This window comes from Amblyomma mixtum, chromosome 3 (assembly GCF_055824585.1).
Source record: "Amblyomma mixtum isolate Tamu chromosome 3, ASM5582458v1, whole genome shotgun sequence".
Classification (NCBI taxonomy): domain Eukaryota; kingdom Metazoa; phylum Arthropoda; class Arachnida; order Ixodida; family Ixodidae; genus Amblyomma; species Amblyomma mixtum.
The window spans coordinates 244,918,869-244,938,750 of record NC_143014.1 but is presented as its reverse complement, the minus strand read 5'-3'; the positions used below and the strand labels follow the sequence as shown (position 1 = coordinate 244,938,750).

At 49.4% G+C, this 19,882-nt stretch overlaps 1 pseudogene; it reads left to right on the top strand.

Moving 5' to 3' along the window:
* The first annotated feature begins 7,060 nt into the window (after positions 1-7,060).
* Positions 7,061-16,239, top strand: LOC149354224 (uncharacterized; annotated as a pseudogene).
* Positions 16,240-19,882: the final 3,643 nt, after the last annotated feature.

The following is a 19,882-nucleotide window of genomic DNA, read 5'->3' as shown; positions in this document are numbered from 1 at the left end:
CCACACCCGCAGACCTGGACGGGTATGGAAAATTCTTCGTGCTATGTTGACTGCCCTGGCCGAAGTCATGGCAGACCACTTCTGAACACCGAACGGTGCGTCGTACAGCCTTGCGCCACAAAGCTCACCTGTCCCGGCTATCACTGACCAGCTTGCACACATCATTGATGATTTGTGCAGTGTCGAAATTGCCCCGCGCCGCACGAGCTCAACAATGTCCTCGAACGCCGCCGAAGATGCAGCCGCAGTGCCCCTGACGCCGATGGGATCACGTATCAAATGCTTCTCAACATTGACAGCAGCAACGACCAGCAACGACCCTGTTCGCAGCATACAACAAAGTTTGGAACACTGGCAGCATTCTTGGGAAGTGGCGAAACGCACTCGTCGTTCCCATTCTCAAACGAGGGAAACCCGCCCGAGCATTGGCATCCCTGACCGTCCGTTGCGGAGAAGATGCTTGAGGCTGTCGCACTGCGCCGCTTGGAGTGGATAGCTCACGCCCGAGATGCCCTCGCCCCTGAGCAGAACGGATTCCGAGCAAGACGATGCACCGCCAACTGCATAACACAGGTTTCATCCATTATCGAAGAGGCTAAAGCAAACCGCCGGGGGGCCTACCTCGTGTTGTTTCACATACGAAGTACCTTTGACCTCCAGCCTCATGAAGCTATCATCTCATCCTCACACTGGTTGGGCATCAAAGGGAAGCTCCTGCAATACGTCATGGCATTCCTCAGCGACAGGATATTTCAAGTCCGAACTGGCAGCACACACAGTTCTACTCGCGCTGTAAAAACAGGGGTACCGCAAGGCAGTGTGTTCAGTCCCTTTCTTTTTAACATGCCGCTTGCACAATCCAACACTTTATGGCCTACAGATACGGCGCGATCTACAAGCAGCTCTAAATGCCACAGTGGAATACCTGAGCAAAAGTGGGCTTTCTCTCTCTCGCCAGACAATCTCTCGCTATAATGCTCCACCCTCGGGCGGCAACTTGCAAAACGACAACACCTCTCCGTCTCCAAGGCAACCCCTTGCCTTGGAAAGTCAGTTCAAAATACCTGGGCGTAATTATCGACGTCAAGCTTGCCTGCAAATAGACAATAGACAGTCTACGGACAGACAACAAGCGCATTGCAGCAATAGCAGCACACATCCTAGCCAAGAGAAACGGCACCACCCCCTTACTACCACTCCGCCTCTACGAAGGCATCGCCTCGGCTCGCATATTATATACGCTCCCACTCCTCCGCCTGCGTTCAACACAGTGGAAGCACTTTGAAGTTGACCAGCGCAACGCTATGCGGCGATTTGCGAGACTCCCTAGCACCTCGCAAATAGGCCTCACACACACACACACACACACACACACAGCTCCGAGTGGGGCCCATTTCACTTCGCGCTGAACGCACCGCTCTGAATCACATCGAACGATTGCACCGCGCCCCTGGAACCTCTCACCTTCTCGCTGATTTGCGCGCTTCGTCGCGATCACGCATGGGACAAGCTCTTTGTGACTTCGAAATCGTCATTCATGCAGATCATGCACGAGTTCCGCAAGGCTTGCCACCACATATGAAGCCTTCATTGAAAATCTGCCTATACCTAACTGGCGTCCGCTCGAAACTGCAAACACCACACTGCGGACTGGAACAACAAGCGGCGCATCGAATAGAGATTGACTTTAATCAAAGAACACATCTCTACACCAACTCCTCTGTAACTCAGGATGGCAATTCTGCTGCAGCTGCATGAGTCGCCCCCACACTGGGCATTGAGAGGCAGTGTCGCCTACCTTTCTTTGCCCCTTCAACGACAGCCGAAATCGCTCCCCTTCACCTCGCCGCGGACATCATTGCAGAGCAACCTCAACTGACGCGGGTGGCAATGTTGACCGACTCACGCGTAGCTCTCATGCAACTGCAACACCCGGAACTGCAACCTGTGTGCAATGGCTTCATCACAAACTGTGTGCTACTTGTGCCCGAGGCAGTCATCCTATTCTTCAATGGATACCGTCACACGTGGGAGTGCCTGGGAACGAGTCTGCTGACAGACTGGCCGAGGCAAACTCCTCTGCCCTAAATTCGGACGCTATTTAGGCCTTCGATGTGGCTCGCCACATCATCCGCTACAATGCAAGCCTCTCCCACCCGGACGCACGCGTCGCATCGCGAAGGATGCCTTGTCCTCTCCCACTCCACGCGTTCGGGAACGCAGCCCTTTCCGTCCTCCTGCGGCTTCGAATTGGATGCGTGTGGACGGCGGGACGCCGCCAACGCCACACCGGAGAGGGCGACTCTCTCTGCGCGGAACGGCGGCGACATCGAAACTGTGAGAGAGAGAAAGGAATTTTAATGAGGGAAAGGTGGAGAGGTCGGCCGGTGGTAACATGGCCCTGGCCTGCTACTCCACACAGGGGAAAGGGAAGAGGAGGAAAGTGCGACTGAAGGCTGATGATGGCATAATACAATGAGTTTCACGGGTGATGTCCAAACACACACACACACACACACACACACACACACACACACACACACACACACACACACACACACACACACACACACACACACACACACACACACACACACACACACACACACACACACACACACACACACACACACACACACACACACACACACACAACACACACACACACACACACACACACACACACACACACACACACACACACACACGCGCGCCACACTGGCTGGCACTCGCATCGCGGTTAGTAGACGCACATAAAACTCGTAAAACTGGTGTCTGCAACACAAACACCGACACATGTCATTAACTATGTAGGTTGTGCACAGGCAGTCACAGACGAGTATTCAGGCCTGTTTCACACAAAAAGTTGAGGAGGGCCTTTATCACACGCCACCAATCAGAACGTCTCGTCCTGGCGCCCAGAAGAGTTTCCTCAGAGAGAGGGCGAGAGTCCAGTTGTTTCACGGTCGCCTCCAATGTTCTTGCAGCAGTATAGTTCGGGCACTCGCAAAGAAGGTGTCCAATAGTCTCTGCAGTGTGGCACTGTGCGCAATTTGGGTTACTTTCGATGCCAATCTTGTGAAGATATTGTTTGGTGTAGGCAACGCCAAGCCGTAGCCGGTGGTGTAAAGTCCCGACGTCGCACCACCATAGATGGCAAATGTAATCGTGAGCCAGCGTCAAGCTTACAGACGCGGTCCTGTTGATGACTCGAATCATGTCAGTGCGACTGCATTGCCGCTTGCATTAAATGCGCCAACAAGGCTCCAATGTCTGATCTGGAAAAGGCTATCTCAATGAAAGCACCATATATGCGCCGGGTTCGTTGGGGCGCGGTGGCAGCGGCCGGTTACGAACGGCGCTGCAGCGCGTGTTGTTTTGCCAACGTAACGCAGCGTGTGCGTGCGCGCGTTACGTCGGACTACATTGCCGCCTGTCGTGCATTTCAAACGTTCATGCTGCGAGTACGCGGGTTAAAGGCCAGGTCACATAGATGCTCCAGGCTGGACCTAACAACACTCCTTTAATACGCGAACTCAGGGCTGAAGTAGCACAAGATGGCTGAAAATTCTGCAGCGCGACACACCCGGCACAAAAATTGGCTGCGGTTTAGCTCTGGTTAAACCTGGAGTGACGCGGGATTTCCGCCGAGCCGCGTACTTACACAGCTGTGACACCTCTCTCCCACTCAACACAGCGCATGCGCACAGCTGTTGCAGTTCGGTTTTGCCGGCGTGCCGCTTCGCCGGCAGCCGCAGCTGCTCCCCACCACGTGAGACACCGGCTCAAGGGGTGCCACGCTACAAAACAATACACGTAGGCTGCTGCGCACGTACGCTGCTTTAGCCAAATATCAGCCTAGCTTGTTAGCGAAGGAGATTGGGTAGGAAGGCTATAGAGTAACACTAAGCGAGATGGACTCGCACTACCATTTTATGAACTGTGGCATGTGGCTCCATCTACCGGGTGGCACGGACTTTGCACCAACCAGCCGCTATCTACTCTCGCTTGCCGACTGCGGCAGATGCCACAATAACCCGCCAGGTGCCAATGAAACTGGTCACGTTTCGGAAACGTGCATGCAAGGCTTCGCTACACGCTTTCATTAGAATGCGTTCGGAAGCTTGTGCATGTGCCGCATGTGCATGTGAAACTTGTGCATGTGCATGGTGCTGCGCGTAGTGCCGCATCCAGCGACAGTGATTTCGAGTCCAGTATGGACTAACTTAAAGGTCAGTTTTCATGTTCCGTTGCTGGGCGCAACAGAACAAGAAGTTAGTTTCACAAATATGAGATTTATATGTGCGTACTTGCTTGAACTTCGGAGCATTATTATTCCGTTTTCGTCATGTTTTGCAAAATTTCCAATTTTTCAAGGAAAAAAAGCCCTGAAAATAAACTTTTTTTTTCAAGCCATTCAAAGTTTCCTGATATCTTACATCTCTAGTTGTCATGCGCACGTTTATAAAATTCGTTAACTAATATAACGAGGAAATATACCGGATATAGCGAAGGTGCCTGTAAATAGCAATAGTAGTGCAAAATCCCTGAGATAGATGACGCTGCTTGGGTCATAGAAGTGGTTTTCCAAAAACATTCGCTGATGTTTGGATTTGGCCTTCTTCACGTTTGCTGAGCACATCGATGTAAACATTTGAAGCTCCCGTAGCTAACGCTCTCAATTCGAACACTGAGGCAGTGTTGGCAGAGAATTTTTTCAACCTTGACGCTAATAGCAGTCCTCCAGCGCAGCTTAGCTGAAACATCCACAAACGTCCCGTGCTCCAATCTACAGCGTTACAAAACATCTTTAGTCAAACGTCGCTGTCCATGACGGGCGAGCTTCCATGGCGAGCGAGCGTGTACACGTAACAAGCGATGCACACCTCTCGGTGAACAGCACTTCATGCTCAGGACAGGCGTTAACGCAATTATTAAAAAAAATAAACCTAATCCACCTCAGAATGGGAGTGTGCATTTCCAGAGTCGCCAAGAAAATCAAGCTCACCCAGAATTAACGCATAGTTCCATTTCGGCCGTAATTCACGGGCTAAGAGATACTTCCATCTACATTGCAGCACACACACATGCAAAAAACAGCAGACAGCTCGCGCGGAGCGGCTGGCCATCATGGGTTTCTCATCGACTAAGTTAGAGCCAAAAAACATTAGTGATCACTGCGGCATTGGCATTGGAGAAATGCGTAGGCATGACATCACATTTTATGACGTCACACCAAGACGTCGACGTAAAAAAAAAAATGACATCAGTTATAGGGCCAAAATCTACCATCAAAACATTGGAGGTCACAGTGCCAAGCTTACGATTTTGTGAAATATATTTGCTCTTTCAGTTGTATACAAAGCGTTCTATCTGCTCAATTAATTAGCCTTAAATGAAACAATCTAAGCTACGCAGGCTATGCTCCAAGCTTTGTGAATTTGCAGTGCACCTAATTGTGTAATTGTGACTACTATTTAATACTATGTATTGTGCTCTATTATATTCACAGGCCACTCGAAATCAAGTGGGGACCTCTCCAGAGTAGGCGTCCGCCATTCCTCATTTTGCTTGGATTGTGCCTGCACCTTGGCTTTGTCACAGTGGTGGGGTACCTGACTGGGTAATAAAGATACATAAGAATAATGGTGGTCTTGCCCAGTGCTTTGTTATATTGACACAGCATCATTACATTCAGCGCAGAACACCCGGCACCTCCCTCCACAACCCACAAAAATATTGGATGAATATCTATTCAGCATCCATTAAATATCTCAGAGTGACCATATGTGGCCAAAATATGGACATTATATAAACATCCACTGTTATCAAAATGAAGCTCATATGGATATTTTATGGACATAATATGAACTTGTGAGAATATTATATGGACATCTGATATTTTATAAATTATATTATATGGATATCCCCTGAACATTACTTGGTTGGCGAAATTTCCGGAGCCCTCTACTACGGCGTCTCTCATAGCCTTAGTCGCTTTGGGACGTTAAACACCATAAAACCAAAAGCCAACCAACCTTCCTTCCTTCCTTCCTTCCTTCCTTCCTTCCTTCCTTCCTTCCTTCCTTCCTTCCTTCCTTCCTTCCTTCCTTCCTTCCTTCCTTCCTTCCTTCCTTCCTTCCTTCCTTCCTTCCTTCCTTCCTTCCTTCCTTCCTTCCTTCCTTCCTTCCTTCCTTCCTTCCTTCCTTCCTTCCTTCCTTCCTTCCTTCCTTCCTTCCTTCCTTCCTTCCTTCCTTCCTTCCTTCCTTCCTTCCTTCCTTCCTTCCTTCCTTCCTTCCTTCCTTCCTTCCTTCCTTCCTTCCTTCCTTCCTTCCTTCCTTCCTTCCTTCCTTCCTTCCTTCCTTCCTTCCTTCCTTCCTTCCTTCCTTCCTTCCTTCCTATGGGAAGCATCGCGACTGATCGACTGATAGTATCAAAGAGCTGACATCTGCCTAGAGGTAAAAAGAAGTGTTTTCTTTCTCCTCGTCCACTGTGGGCGAACAAGTGATACTGGAAGCTGCATTGTGGCCACACAGTATGAAAGCCCCCACTCCGAACAGAAAATGAGCCGAGGTATCACATGACTCATATGCCTAAAGTCAGTCTGCAATGAAATGCACTCGTGAAACTTCCGGGGTAAACGCGATCGACGTAGGGCGGGACCACAGGTATCAAATTTTTTAGAGGCACATCTGGTTTAATTAAGATTTATTGCACATTAGGAGAACCCGGGAATTCCGGCTTTCAAAACATTAAACTAAAGTGTACACCGACAGTTCCAATCAAAGAACAAAGGTTAATCGAAGTTATCTAAAACAGGCGTGAAAAGTGGGAATTACTGTGGTTATTCTGTCTTAATTGCGTCTTTTGTGACAGTAATGAGATAGGTAAGAGACGCTGTTCTTTTTTTTTTTCAGCCGACAATGAAAATCATGGAAGAGTAGCTCCGGCGGCTGCACGAGCCGCATAGCGGTCAACTCTTGCTCCAGAGGGCGCTGTTTCCCCACAGCGACACGCGCTCCACGAGGGCTGCCTCCAGAAGAAGCTGAAGACAGCTACGATGGAAGCTAGGCCTCCGGGAGAAGACCCACTTTCCCCCGATGACGGCGGTCGCCCCGCGACTCGGACTCCCATCCTGCGAAGTAAGCGCCTGCAATCGGCAGGCACCCGCCTCGGCTGCGCATGCGGGGTCGCTGTGCCCACAGCCATCGCCGCGCTGGCCTGGTTCGCTGTCCACTGGTCCGCCCAGCGGATCAACACGAGTGACCCCGGGTCGACGTTCTGCTGCTCCAGCGAGGCAGCCACGCTGTTCGCCGCCATCGACAACAAGCAGCAGCCCTGCACAGATTTCTTCGCGTACATCTGCAAGAACGCCCTCGAGGACGGCCTCGTACAGCGTGACGTGGCACGCGATCTTGCTGGTAAGCCATTTGCGCACGGGGACTACACTTGCTAAAATGTTTAGGGGAATCCCCCAAGGTAGAGTAGGTAAGTAATAAGGGAGTAATTACTCATTGACGAGGACCAGGGCGAATTTTTTTTAACTATGAAGTTTCTGAGAAAGCCGTATAGCTTTCCTATGTAGCCGTTTGGCTGCGCTCGGGTGGATGTCGGTAAGTAATTACTCCCTTATTACAAATCTACTCTACCTTGGGGGATTCCCCTATACATCTGACCAACACAGTTCCCACTTCGACTTATTGATCAATTTGCTCTCGCCCTACTTTAAGCTTGCCGTCCCGGTTAGCTCAGTTGGTAGGGCGACTACTCTGGTGAAGCGGTGGTCCCGGGTACGAACCCCAGACCAGGACGAATTTTTCATTAACTACGATGTTCCTGAGAAAGCTGTAGAGCTTTCCTTTGTAGCCGTTTGGCTGCGCTCGGGTGGATGTCAATGAGTAATTACTCCCTTATTACGGAGACTACACTTCTTGAAGAAACGCAGCAGCAAGAAAAACGGAGACGAAATAGACACATATACGACAGGACGAATGCTGCACTTCCGACTGATTTTTAGTTGGAAGTCCAGCATTCGTCCTGTCGTATGTGTGCATTTCGTCCCCGTTTTTTTCTTGCTGCTACGTTTCTTCAAGATGGATCAATGCCAACTGGCCCAAACTTCAATGCTTTTACTACACATCTAGATTCAACGAGGGTACACAAGCAAACAAAAAAGAGCAAAAACTAGAATCGGATACAACTCAAGAACGCAGCGGGTTTCCCCGCTCAAAGTACCCCCTTCCAGCCAGTGGCTTTGGCCGATTATCATGAGCCTGCTAACGTGACAATGCAGAGGGGGTCCCTTTTTCTGTCCGTCCTTGTTTGGTGTGCGCTGCTAACACCTACATCATGAAAAACCAACTAACCCAAGAAAAGACGATTCGGGTGTGTCCCCGTACATAGAGGAAAGAGGAAGAAAGCCAGGTGAGCGGATGAGACTAAGAAGTTTGTGGGGGTAAGGTGGATGGCACAAGAGTAGGTGGAGAGTTATGAGGTAGCCCTTTATCCTGCAATGGGTGTAGTTAATTAGGCTGGTAACTATGATTTAGGAATTTTAATTTTTCTGCGTACCGCCTGCGGCATACTCGGTAGTTCGCCAAAATGAAATGGAGAAAGCGAGTTCCCTGCTAGTGCTAGTTGGCAAGTTCGGCCGCAGTTCTGGAGTGTTTAAGCGCCCGAGTTCAAAACTTACGCTGCACTTCACTCTAAGCCGCCATTTCGAAGCCGTTGTTCGCGAACGTACTACGGTCACACGACCTGAGTTGACCAATCGCAACTAGCGCCCATTTCCTTAACCACGAAGGTTAGGTTTTAATTTCCTACCAAAATGAACGCGGGGGTTTTCTCATTTGGCATGGAGTAAGGTTGGCAAGGCCCTTTTTTACCCCGGGCAGTTTCGCGGAAGTACTGGACAGTGCCCTTCCCGATTCATATCAGTCAACCATAACATGTATGGACGTCTCATCAACAGACTAAAAAGCTGCTACAAACAGGAACGTCTGTGCGCTGCGGAATGAAAGGTCCAATTGTTGAGACACGTGGCAAACGAAAACACTATCTTCGGTTTAGCATTTCTCAACCTTGTCCTTTTGTTTGTACTGCGCTTCCTACAAAACACCACACAAAAGATTGCTTTTGGCGTCTATGTTCTTGATCTCCACTAAATACCTTTACCTCAGTGAATGACCCAATGATGTAACGCGAGTGTCCTTGAGGGGCCGTGTTTCGGTAGAGGTCGGTTCCTGCAGCGCATCTGTGTAAGTTTCTTAACAGATCTTTAATGAGGCACTTGGCTCTGGGCCACTGTTTTCTCTCTGTAGTGGGACATCACCTCTGACATCATCAAGGGAACCCAGGACTACGGGAGTGAGGCTGCAGCCGCACTCCACACCCTTTACACATCATGCGTCAAAGAGATGTGGCAGGAGGACCTGCGAGCCAGGGACGTTGCGGCGACCGTGCTAGAAATCGCCAACAGCACCACGCGAACGAGTGGCAAAAGCTTACTTCGCTTGGCCCTTGCAATGGATAAGCGGTACCACCTGCCGTTCATCTTCGAAGTAAGGAGCTTACCCGGCCAAACAACCCGGCTCACGTTCGCTAGGGGGACACCTCGAGTCGCCGACCACAAACGTAAATGCGATGCTTCCTGCTACGGCGTCACGCTCTCCGCCCTTAATTCGCACTTTGACACTAATTACACCAGTGAGGACATCTCGAAGTGGGAACAGCAATTGCCTCCTAGTGTCCGAAGACGAACATCCGTGTCTTTGAGAGAGATTAGCGAAGCTTTGGACCATCTAGAACCGTCCCAACTCAAAGCCATACTCTTCGAGTACTTTATTGATGTTGACCGTGTGAAAACAATCTTGGTCATAGATAAAAATGGCCTCTTTGCGGACATTTGGCTTCTGATAGACGCGCAGCATCAGCCGTTGCCGTTGTTCTACTCGTTGCTTCTTGTCGCTCTGGAAGCCATGCACTACATTCAACAGGGCAGCACGCTAAGTTCACCTAATATGCGTAGCGAGAAAGTCTGCCAAAATCACGTGCACTTCAACTTCCACCTATGGCGCATTACGTACGTGGCGTCGCTAGCGAGTCCTGCTAAAGACAACCAGCTGCACAACATCTTCGAGGCCACGCGGCGACGATTCATTGACTATGGCCCACTTCGGCGGTTGGTGGCGGCCGGAAACGACAGAGCACTTCGGTCAATAGTCGGTAACATATCGCTCATGCTGCCTGGCGACCTGGTCTTCCGGGAACCAGCCGGGCCGCACATGACCTCCCGGGGCTTCGCCCGGAACTTGTTCTTGGCTCTGAACTTCGAGTTGAAGCTAAAAAGGAGACGGTGCGACGAGGTGTGCCCTGGTTTCGAGACAACCCCGACAACAAAGCTGCGGACCGCATGTTCTTTGCGGATGAGACCACTCTGTACGTGTCATCACTGGGCTACGGGTGGCTGAGTTCGGGTGCCGTCGACCCGCTGCTCGCCGACGCTGCCGTGATTGCGAGACGCATGGCCGCCATGCTGTGGATTAAACTGGTCGGCTGGAAGGGCTGGTCACGAGAGACAAAGGCGGCCCTACAATCGCACAGGTGATGTATATTACTCGGACGTTAATTCCGAAAGAAAACAATCGCTGCGTGCAAGAACGCTGAAAGAAAGGGTTCTTGTACTGATCAGGCTGTTTTTGTTACGGCTTCCATCACATTCGAGATGAAATTTGGGCTATTTTTAGCATGCTAGAACGTGAAAGCCGTCGCGCTGGCTCAGTGGTTATGGCGCTCGGCTCCTGACCCGAAAGACGCGGGTTATATCCCGGCCGCGCCGGTCAAATTTCGATGGAGGCGAAATTCTACAGGCACGCGTACTGTGCGATGTCAGTGCACCTTAAAGCCCAGGTGGTCGAAATTTCCGCAGCCCTTCACAACGGCGCCCCTGATAGCATGAGCACGTTTTAAGCACCCATAAACCGAACCAGCTAGCTACGTGAAAATGGTTTAGAGTTGGTGGTGTCGGAGATAAGCACCTTCGCTTCCGACGTATATTCGACGCCCCTCGTGCATCGCTTCTGGCCGATTATAGAAGCTTGACATTATAAAAGCCACGATACACATTGCGTTGCTATAAGAGCTAATCCTTAATCGCTTAAGATAGCATGCTTTGCTTTTGAGCCATGAAACTAAAACATACTTCGTCTTATAAATTGTGGCTGTAAAGCAATCAGCTCTTCCTTTCTCTGTTTTGTCTTCTCGCCTTTCCCAACAAGCACAAGACCTCCCCATGTGCTCCTAGCACGGTGTAGCTCCTAGAAAGGATGGAATGTCCCAGTCCCAGTACAACGTTTCTCAAACGTTTCCAGACCATATAGGCAAGACAGAAACACAAGCAAAAAGGCCGTGCTCCCACTAAAGGTCTAGAAACGTTTTTTTCTGGAGTTTTAAGCAGCAACAAAAGCGAGTTAATGGATTTTGGTGCCAGAAAGGTAACGGGGCATAACGTTTTCGGGACCAATGATTTTCAACAAGAAACAAAAATCGACTGCTCGCGTTCTTTTCTCTCTCCCTCGCGCCACAAGCTGCGGCGAGAGGAGGTTTTGCTCTTGCACGCGTCGTTTTGAGAGATGAAACGGCAGTTTCATTCGAACAGCCGAAGGAAGCGGTCAGCCCCGCATCTCTCTCGGCGCATGCGTTTCTTGCACGTGGGCCGTCGGCTCCATGCTGCAGGCAGGTGACGGCGGTCTCCATTTTCATCGCGCCGCCGTAAGCGGCGGTCACCAACTTTCCCGTCTTCTAGCGTTTCCCCTGCTGCCGTCCAACTGCAACATTGTGTGGTGGCCCCTCCAGGCATCTCCGGATATCGGCGCTCCTAGCTGCGCCGCTGTCTAGCAGAAGTGCAGTAATGGCCTCCCGTCGCTCGCCCGGAAGCCATTTTGCGCGCTGTTATTCGCGCTGCTTCAGCCGTTCGAGCACAAGCCCCAGCGCGCGGCAGTTCTTGCTCTTCTCACTACGCCAACTGGGCTGTCGTGGACTTCGTAGCTACGGATTCACGGCAGTTTTCCCGCGCATCTCGGCGTGCCCATACCATTCCTTTTGGAACTGATGCAGCGGCGGCGCATCGCAAGATCTTTGCGCAGCTTCACGGCCCTACTGATGCCGCTGTTCGAGGCGGCATTGGCGGCGGCGGAGTTCGTGGCAATAGGCGACTCCTCATACGCACCTGGATTCCTCAGCGCCTCCGACGACTGCAGCGCGTTGGTGGTGGAAACGTGGCCCTCTACTACGGTCATAGGCGGGAAGGACCCTCGGAGACCCACCACTCTCTTTCTGCGAGTGCCCATGGATTAGACTGCTCTACCTACTTCGCCACCGCCCAGCCATCCTGTCGCAGCGGTGTAGTTTGTGCAGTGTTCGCGTGGCTATATTGACTCTCCCGCACCGGATTAATCGTGCCTTGATCTCGACTCCCACGCCGGACTGTGCCGCATGCGCGGTCTGCCGCACCATGGATGCAGCGCGCCACCGCACCTGCCTCAAGACGTCCCCCCTCCCGCCTAGCTTTAAGCAGTCTTATCCCCACACTTAGTCACAAGAAAATAAAACTCCCAGAATCGTTACGAGGGTGTAACGCGTATGTTTGAGCCACGACTGGCTTTATTACTTCGAGTAATAAAGCCGGTCGTGGTTTGAGCGTTCGCTGTGCTGTGAGAAGGCGCAGGACAGAAGGCTGCGTATAATTCATGGTTTCAGCTGTTGCAGCCTCCTATTTCATCCCCGGGTTTCCGTAGGCAAAGTTGTCAAGGTATGTTGGTTTATTTTATTTATTTATTTAAACATACTGCAGGGCCTTTTCGCACTTTTTTTATTTTCGCCTGGTAGAACTATTTTTTTTCTGTTTTGATAACATGTCGCTGAAGCTTGTTCCGAGAGAGGGGGTTTCAACTTGAAGAAAATCCATGACCTGAATCTACTGAAACTGCGTGTCTGCAGCGTACGCTCATCTCGCCTTTTGTTTTGTCATCCAAGTTGCTATTTACGTACGTTTGCTTTTGTGTGTGCATGTCTGCTTTTGTAGCCCTTAGAATACTTGTTTAAGGTGCATCAACTTCCAGCCCATGTTCTGTTTTACTTTCTTCATTTTGCAGATTTCTCAGAGCTAGAGAAAAAAGTGGCCATCATTATATGCATGGCGCCATAGTGCTATGTACAAATTGTGTATTAAAAGGTGCCTACGTTTGCTTCTGCTGTTTGTATTCATTTTTGACCGGAAGTTTTGTTCAGCACGGACTTTCAGTTCTTCTGTATTGTTTTTCTTTGACTTGCATTTTGATTGTGGTGGTGTACGTATAGTGCTGTTGTCGCCGGTATACATGGACAATAGGCTACAAGTCGCATGGGCGTCCGGAAGGGGGGGCAAGGGGGGGCGGTCGCCCCCCCCCCCCCCTGGAATTACGGATATTATTCATGCACTAGTTTCTTTTTGGTGCTAACCTACCGCCGCCCCCATCCCCGGACTTCAGGTGCCCCCCCCCCCCCCCCTGGAAAAAGTTCTGCGGACGCCCTTGACAAGTCGTGCTAAGAGTACGGCTAGTAAACGGAAATGACTTCTGTGTGGTGCTGCTATTTGTTCTTGTATAGGCAAGATGGCGTGACTTTTTGAATTCATATTTCCTGTGTGTAAAATGCTAGGACATTTCACAGTGCGCAACGGCCGAGCCAGCACGCATTCACACAAGTGGACAGGTGAATTACATCACCTGTAAAGTAAGTATGCGCCTGAAATTTGGCAAATATGTGCACTTGGATGTCTGCAGGCTGCATGAAAAAGGAGGAATAATTTTATTGAACCAGAGCCGAGAAATCGAGCATTAACCTTTTGGGGCTTTCCGTGGGACGCACAACTTTTTGGACATCGCTAGTTGTGGGGACGTTTTTTGGATGTGTTCGGGAAAAATGAGCACCTCCTGGGGAGATTGCAAATGTCCGGATGGGTTATTTTTGGGAGATTTTGAGGAGGTTTTGTGTTTGTTGGGTTGTAATTCGGCAGTGTAGACCATAGTGTATAGATTCTTTTTGCACAATGATCGAATGACTAGACATTGCGTGCAACAGAAAACTGCCCTGTGTATTGCGTGGAACTCAGCTACTCACGAGACCGTGTAAGAGAGTTACTACAATCAGACACGCAGTGATTGAATCTAATTGAGCTCACAGTTCGCTCATTAAGGCTCTCGTACGTAGCGCAATGACGAAGCTGATCTGGTTGCGTGAAAGAACCTCTGCCAAACGCAAAGAGAAAACACGTCGCTCCCGCTCTTATTACTATATAACGTCCGTGTGCTAACAGCGCTGCATGCACATGCGGCACTGCGGTACTCTGAAATCCACTGAAAGCTGTTGGTGTTTCATTCCGTGACTGTACAAGCGGATAACTGCCATTTCAGCAGCCTTGATGACGTTATATTGTCACGAATACTACACGGCACACCGTTTGATACACAAGAACTGTTCCAGTCTGCCGAGCGGTCACCAGCAAGAAGGCGAGGCACTTTTTCCTCGTCACAAGCGAGATGGCGGAGCACTTCTTCTTCGTCCACTTCTGACCTGTATCAATATTAACCTCGCACACCACCCACTGCTTGTAAAAGCATACAGTAATACATCTAGCCGCAAAATATGTCGCCTAAAGACGAAAGTTATTAATTTAGAACCTACGGAAAATGAACACAGTGAGAAGCGCCCATGAAAGCTGTTTGTTGTTAGTGGCTATTTATTAATGAAATAAAATGGAAGGAAAAGATTTTGTTAGCCTTGGCATCTGCCATCGAAACCTGAAGCTCCTGAGCTGTGGCTAGCGGGAATAAAAGGACAAAAAAAGAACAGATGGCAAACAATTACGCCCGCAACAACTTCTGACGGAAGAAGAGGGCATTATTGCACTATAATATATTCAGAAATAGCTAATAAGCCTTTTATTTCCGGGATATTTTCAATTTATACGAAAACATTTTAAATATCAGATCTTTTTGTACATTACCGAGCATCTCCTTTCACTACAAGCCACCTATGCGGTTTCAAGACGCCGATCGATCCCGAATTAGGTATAAGGAGCGGCGATGCTCGCGTGAAGACCCTGATCTTTCCCTGGCGTTTTTCGAACTGCGTTCTGAAGTAGTGGAGCCATTACAGCAGGGCTCGCAAGCCCTCGGCTTTTTCTAGCGCGCACGAGCTTTCTACAGAAACATCTTTCCTTGACCTCACCTCAGAATCATGGCACAGGAACTCTTTGGGCCGTACGCTGACTTTAAGACGCGCATTCTTTCAGTACTTGTGTATCCCATTTCCGGTTCCGGACAGTGAGTTCAGGAGCCATTTCTTGTGAGCCATGTCCCATTTTGTTCAACTATGCGGGCAAACCGCTCGAATCGCGTACGAGACGACGGCAGGCTGCCGCCGGAATGGTTAGGATTTCTTTCAGCTCGTCAGTAAACAGGAGCAAGCAGTACGTGAGAGAAGACTTTTAAGTGCTACTAAACAACCAAATTCAGGAACAAAAAAAGAATGCTGAAATGCATTCGAAATATACACAAACAAGGTTATTGATGTTTTCACTCGGCAAGGAATCGTGTAGTGCGTGGTAGGCTATACGAAATGGGCAATGGAACTCTTTCGCATGTCCTGCGGACGTCTTGAACGTCCGCTGTACATCCATGGGAGTTTTAATGTCCAGTGGGCAGTCTCTCATTGGCAGTAACTGGAAGGTGCTAGTGACAGCAAAGTGTGGAAAATTGAGTGAAGTATGCGCATGTTTCAAACTATGTTAAGGTTATCTCTATCAATGCTTTTCATGCAGGGAATGCGTGCTGAGCGCCTCACGCGCAAAGTACCTCGTGTCCGTGCACCCCGTGGTGGAGCTCAAGATGGGGCTACAAGTCGCCGCCATTGTCGGGGCTACAGGTAGTGGCCATGACGAGGCCGCCACACCAGCGGCCGCCAGAGCTAGCTGGTACACGATGCAGGACGCCTGGAGCCTCTAACGGATGTCGGAAGCCCAGTTCTTCTGCGCCCACTTCGCCTACTACCGTTGCAGCACCTCATCGCAGGCTAGAGCCTTAGTGAACGAACTTGTAAGGGGCAACATCGACTTTGCCACAGCGTTTCAGTGCCCGCGCAACAAGTATGTGGTTGAACAATTAAGGTGACTGCGTGAACATTACCGTGCAGAACCGTTGACACCGATTGATGTGAGCGTGAGGTTGTGAAGAACCTAAGCGCCTTGTTATGTTACTGGATCTTTTTCAGTGCCCGCCTTGCGCATCGTTTATTTTTGTCTTCATTGGATACGATCTGGGTTACTTTGCAAATGTGTGAACACAAGACTCTAGTAGATATCTAGAATAGCATTATTATCTCATTGCTGTTTCCAGTTCATGTATGCTGCTTACCATTATTCAGCTGTATTTTTTTACATTTACGAGGCATCTCTCATTTGTTATATCCACGAAAGTTTATTCAGACAATTGTCCATTTCTCGTCACGGGCTATTCCACCCCTTGAGGTTGCTAGAAAAACGTATCTGCTTACGTGGTCAACCGCACGACGGAATATTGCAGCATGCAGTTTCCGGAAATTAGGAGTGTGAAAATAACTCTTCACTTAAGTTAAGATTTGTCATTTTTTTTCAATACAGCTGTTCTCACGATTCAGCTTTAGTGACCTCCTTTCTTATGAGGCTTCAAATATGTCAAATTAATTTTCCCGCTTTTGCAGTGTTCATGTGCTGTCGTCGAATTCTGCCTCGTGAACTTCCGCTGGCTTAGGACGTCCAGCGTCAGAGCGTTCCAGTGAATCTCATCCTTGTTCCTTAAATAACTTCTATTCGCGCTGCCTTTCAGGGCTCGTTTAGTCGCAGGTACTACTGGACCTTATGTGGCTTCAATAATGCAGGTTACACGTAAGATGGAAGGGACATATTGAGCCTTCCACTAGATCTGGGTTTTAGGGATAGTGGAAGCAAAGCTGACACACCTGCTATAGAGACGAGCAAGAGAAGGCTGGAGTATTTCCCCAGCAGCGCAGATAATCGATTCAATATTGGAAATGTATTGGCAAAGGCCGGTACTACTAAGAACCAGTATAAAACCATATTTTGATATAATAATAATAATAATAATAATATCTAAGAGCACTTGCTGCTGGGCTAGTTGGTTTTGGTTCATATTTGAATAGGTTTTAGGCGCAAAAAACAGACAGACACATAGGTAGGTAACAGGACGAAGCGCCACTTCGTCCTGTTACCTACCTATGTGTCTGTGCGCAAAGTGAGTGCGGTGCGCTGTTGCGAACGGCGTCGCAACGTCCGATCACAGCTCGTCGCCTGCGTGCAACTTGCTAGATGTCAACGACGAGCCGCGCCCGGCAGACACAACGACGGGAAGCGGGAGCCAAAGCGAGCGCGGAGAGCGGCAGCGTAGGGATGACGTACTACAGCGCGCCCCTCAGGGCGCTCGACGCCGAGCCACGCCGGGCCGGCCTGCTGCAGCCTTGATGACGGCCGCCGGCGACTGAAAAACGCGCTAGTATTGTTTGTTCACGTTCATAGCAAGCCCTGGGATAGATAAAAATTCATCATTTCTGACGATCGTTGGCCATTACCGAGCTGATCGTAAAAGTGATGAATGCGATACTAGCAAATTTCATCCCATAGCCGCGTTGGTGCTGCTGCGGCGCTTCGCCTGCCGCCTGCTAGCGCCGTTGCTGAAGGTGTGGAAATCGAACATATCTTCTATTATGCGATGAGTTCGCAGTAAAGCGATGTGAAGAGTAGGCCTTTTGCTATAGCACAGCCTGCACAGGCGACTTCCGAAGCGCCGTCAGCAGCGGCTGCGATGCGAAACCAGTTAGGCCTAGCGACGACTAGGGCAGCCTGGGATCAGCGCGCAGTTCGTCGCCCGGCGTTGCCGCAGTCGGTGTCGTTGCCGAAAGATCCACTTCTGAACAGACACGTTGTCGTTGCTCGAATCTAGGTAGCATCATCTCTGGTAGAATGGCTGTTTTTTATTTCCTTGTGCGAACGTCAAGTACACCGCATGCCGGCCGGCCGGCCGACCAGCCTGGATCCCGTCTGCCGGCGTCATAAAAAAATGAGCTAAAGATAGTTCTTGACGTAGATAATAAATCCTGGGACAAGAAATGTGAAAAATGTGGCATATTTGAGGATCGCTGACCAATACTGAGCTGCTGGCACGGAGATAGAGGCTGCTGGTAAAGGTAACAACTGTGATAGGAGCAAATTTCTGGCCAGAACCGCTTTGCAGCTGCCGCTGGCAAGACGTTGGGGTCCGGCTCGCCTGGCAACCGTTAGCTCCGCCGCTGAAAACGCCACGGAAATTGACCATACTATTACTTTATTGTGAAATGATGTTGCTGACAGTAAAGCGATGTGTAGAGTAGGCCTTTTGTTATATCCCAAGCAACCACGGATATCCGTCGGACGTACGAGCTAGATCCGAACGTCCTTTGCCGAGATCGGACGTCCATCGGACGTACGAACGCAATCCGATTTCGGATATCCGTATTCGTACATCAGCCGGACGTACGGACAGTGTCCACTTTTGTATATCCGCATGAGAGACGAGGTGTACGTCCGAAGGATGTAAGGCTGAGTATTTTCCCAGGCCATGAGTATATATGGACGTTTTTTATTTCACAGAAAATTCGCGTCTTTCGTGTATGTATACTGTTTTATTTACATCAGTTGGAGGGTTTGACCCGAAGATGTTTGTAAATTGGTGCGATTCCACTCCTACCTGCAGTGCAAGAGCCGCCAACGAGCTAAATTTATCTAAGAGGAGAAGCAGGTGCTGCACCCAACAAACACAAAACCTCCTCAAAATCTCCCAAAAATAACCCATCGGGACATTTGGAATCTCCCCAGGAGGTGCTCATTTTTCCCGAACACATCCAAAAAACGTCCCCACAACTAGCGATGTCCAAAAAGTTGTGCGTCCCATGGAAAGCCCCAAAAGGTTAATGCTCGATTTCTCGGCTCTGGTTCAATAAAATTATTCCTCCTTTTTCATGCAGCCTGCAGGCATCCAAGCGCACGTATCTGCCAAATTTCAGGTGCATACTTACTTTACAGGTGATGTAATTCACCTGTCCACTTGTGTGAATGCGTGCTGGCTCGGCCGTTTCGCACTGTGAAATGTCCTAGCATTTTACGCACAAAGGAAATATGAATTCAAAAAATCACCCCATCTTGCCCATATATAAGAACAAATAGCAGCACTACACAGAAGTCATTTCAGTTTACTAGCCGTACTCTTAGCACGGACTTGTAGCCTATTGTCCATACCGGCGACAGCACTATACACCACCACAATCAAAATGCAAGTCAAAGAAAAACAATACAGACGAATTGAAAGTCCGTGCTGAACAAAACTTCCGGTCAACGGCGCAAATTTGAATGAATACAAACAGCAGACGCAAACGTAGGCACCTTATTTAATGCACAATTTGTACATAGCACTACGGCGCCATACCGTAGTGCTATGATGGCCACTTTTTCTCTAGCTCTGAGAAATCTGCAAACTGAAGAAAGTAAAACAGAACATGGGCTGGAAGTTGATGCACCTTAAATTAGTATTCTAAGGGCTACAAAAGCAGATATGCACACGCAAAAGCAAACGTACGTAAAGAGCAACTTGGATGACAAAACAAAAGGCGAGATGAGAGTACGCTGCAGACACGCAGTTTCAGGTCATGGATTTTCTTCAAGTTGAAACCCCCCTCTCTCGGAACAAGCTTCAGCGACATGTTATCAAAACAGAAAAAAAAATAGTTCTACCAGGCGAAAATAAAAAAAGTGCGAAAA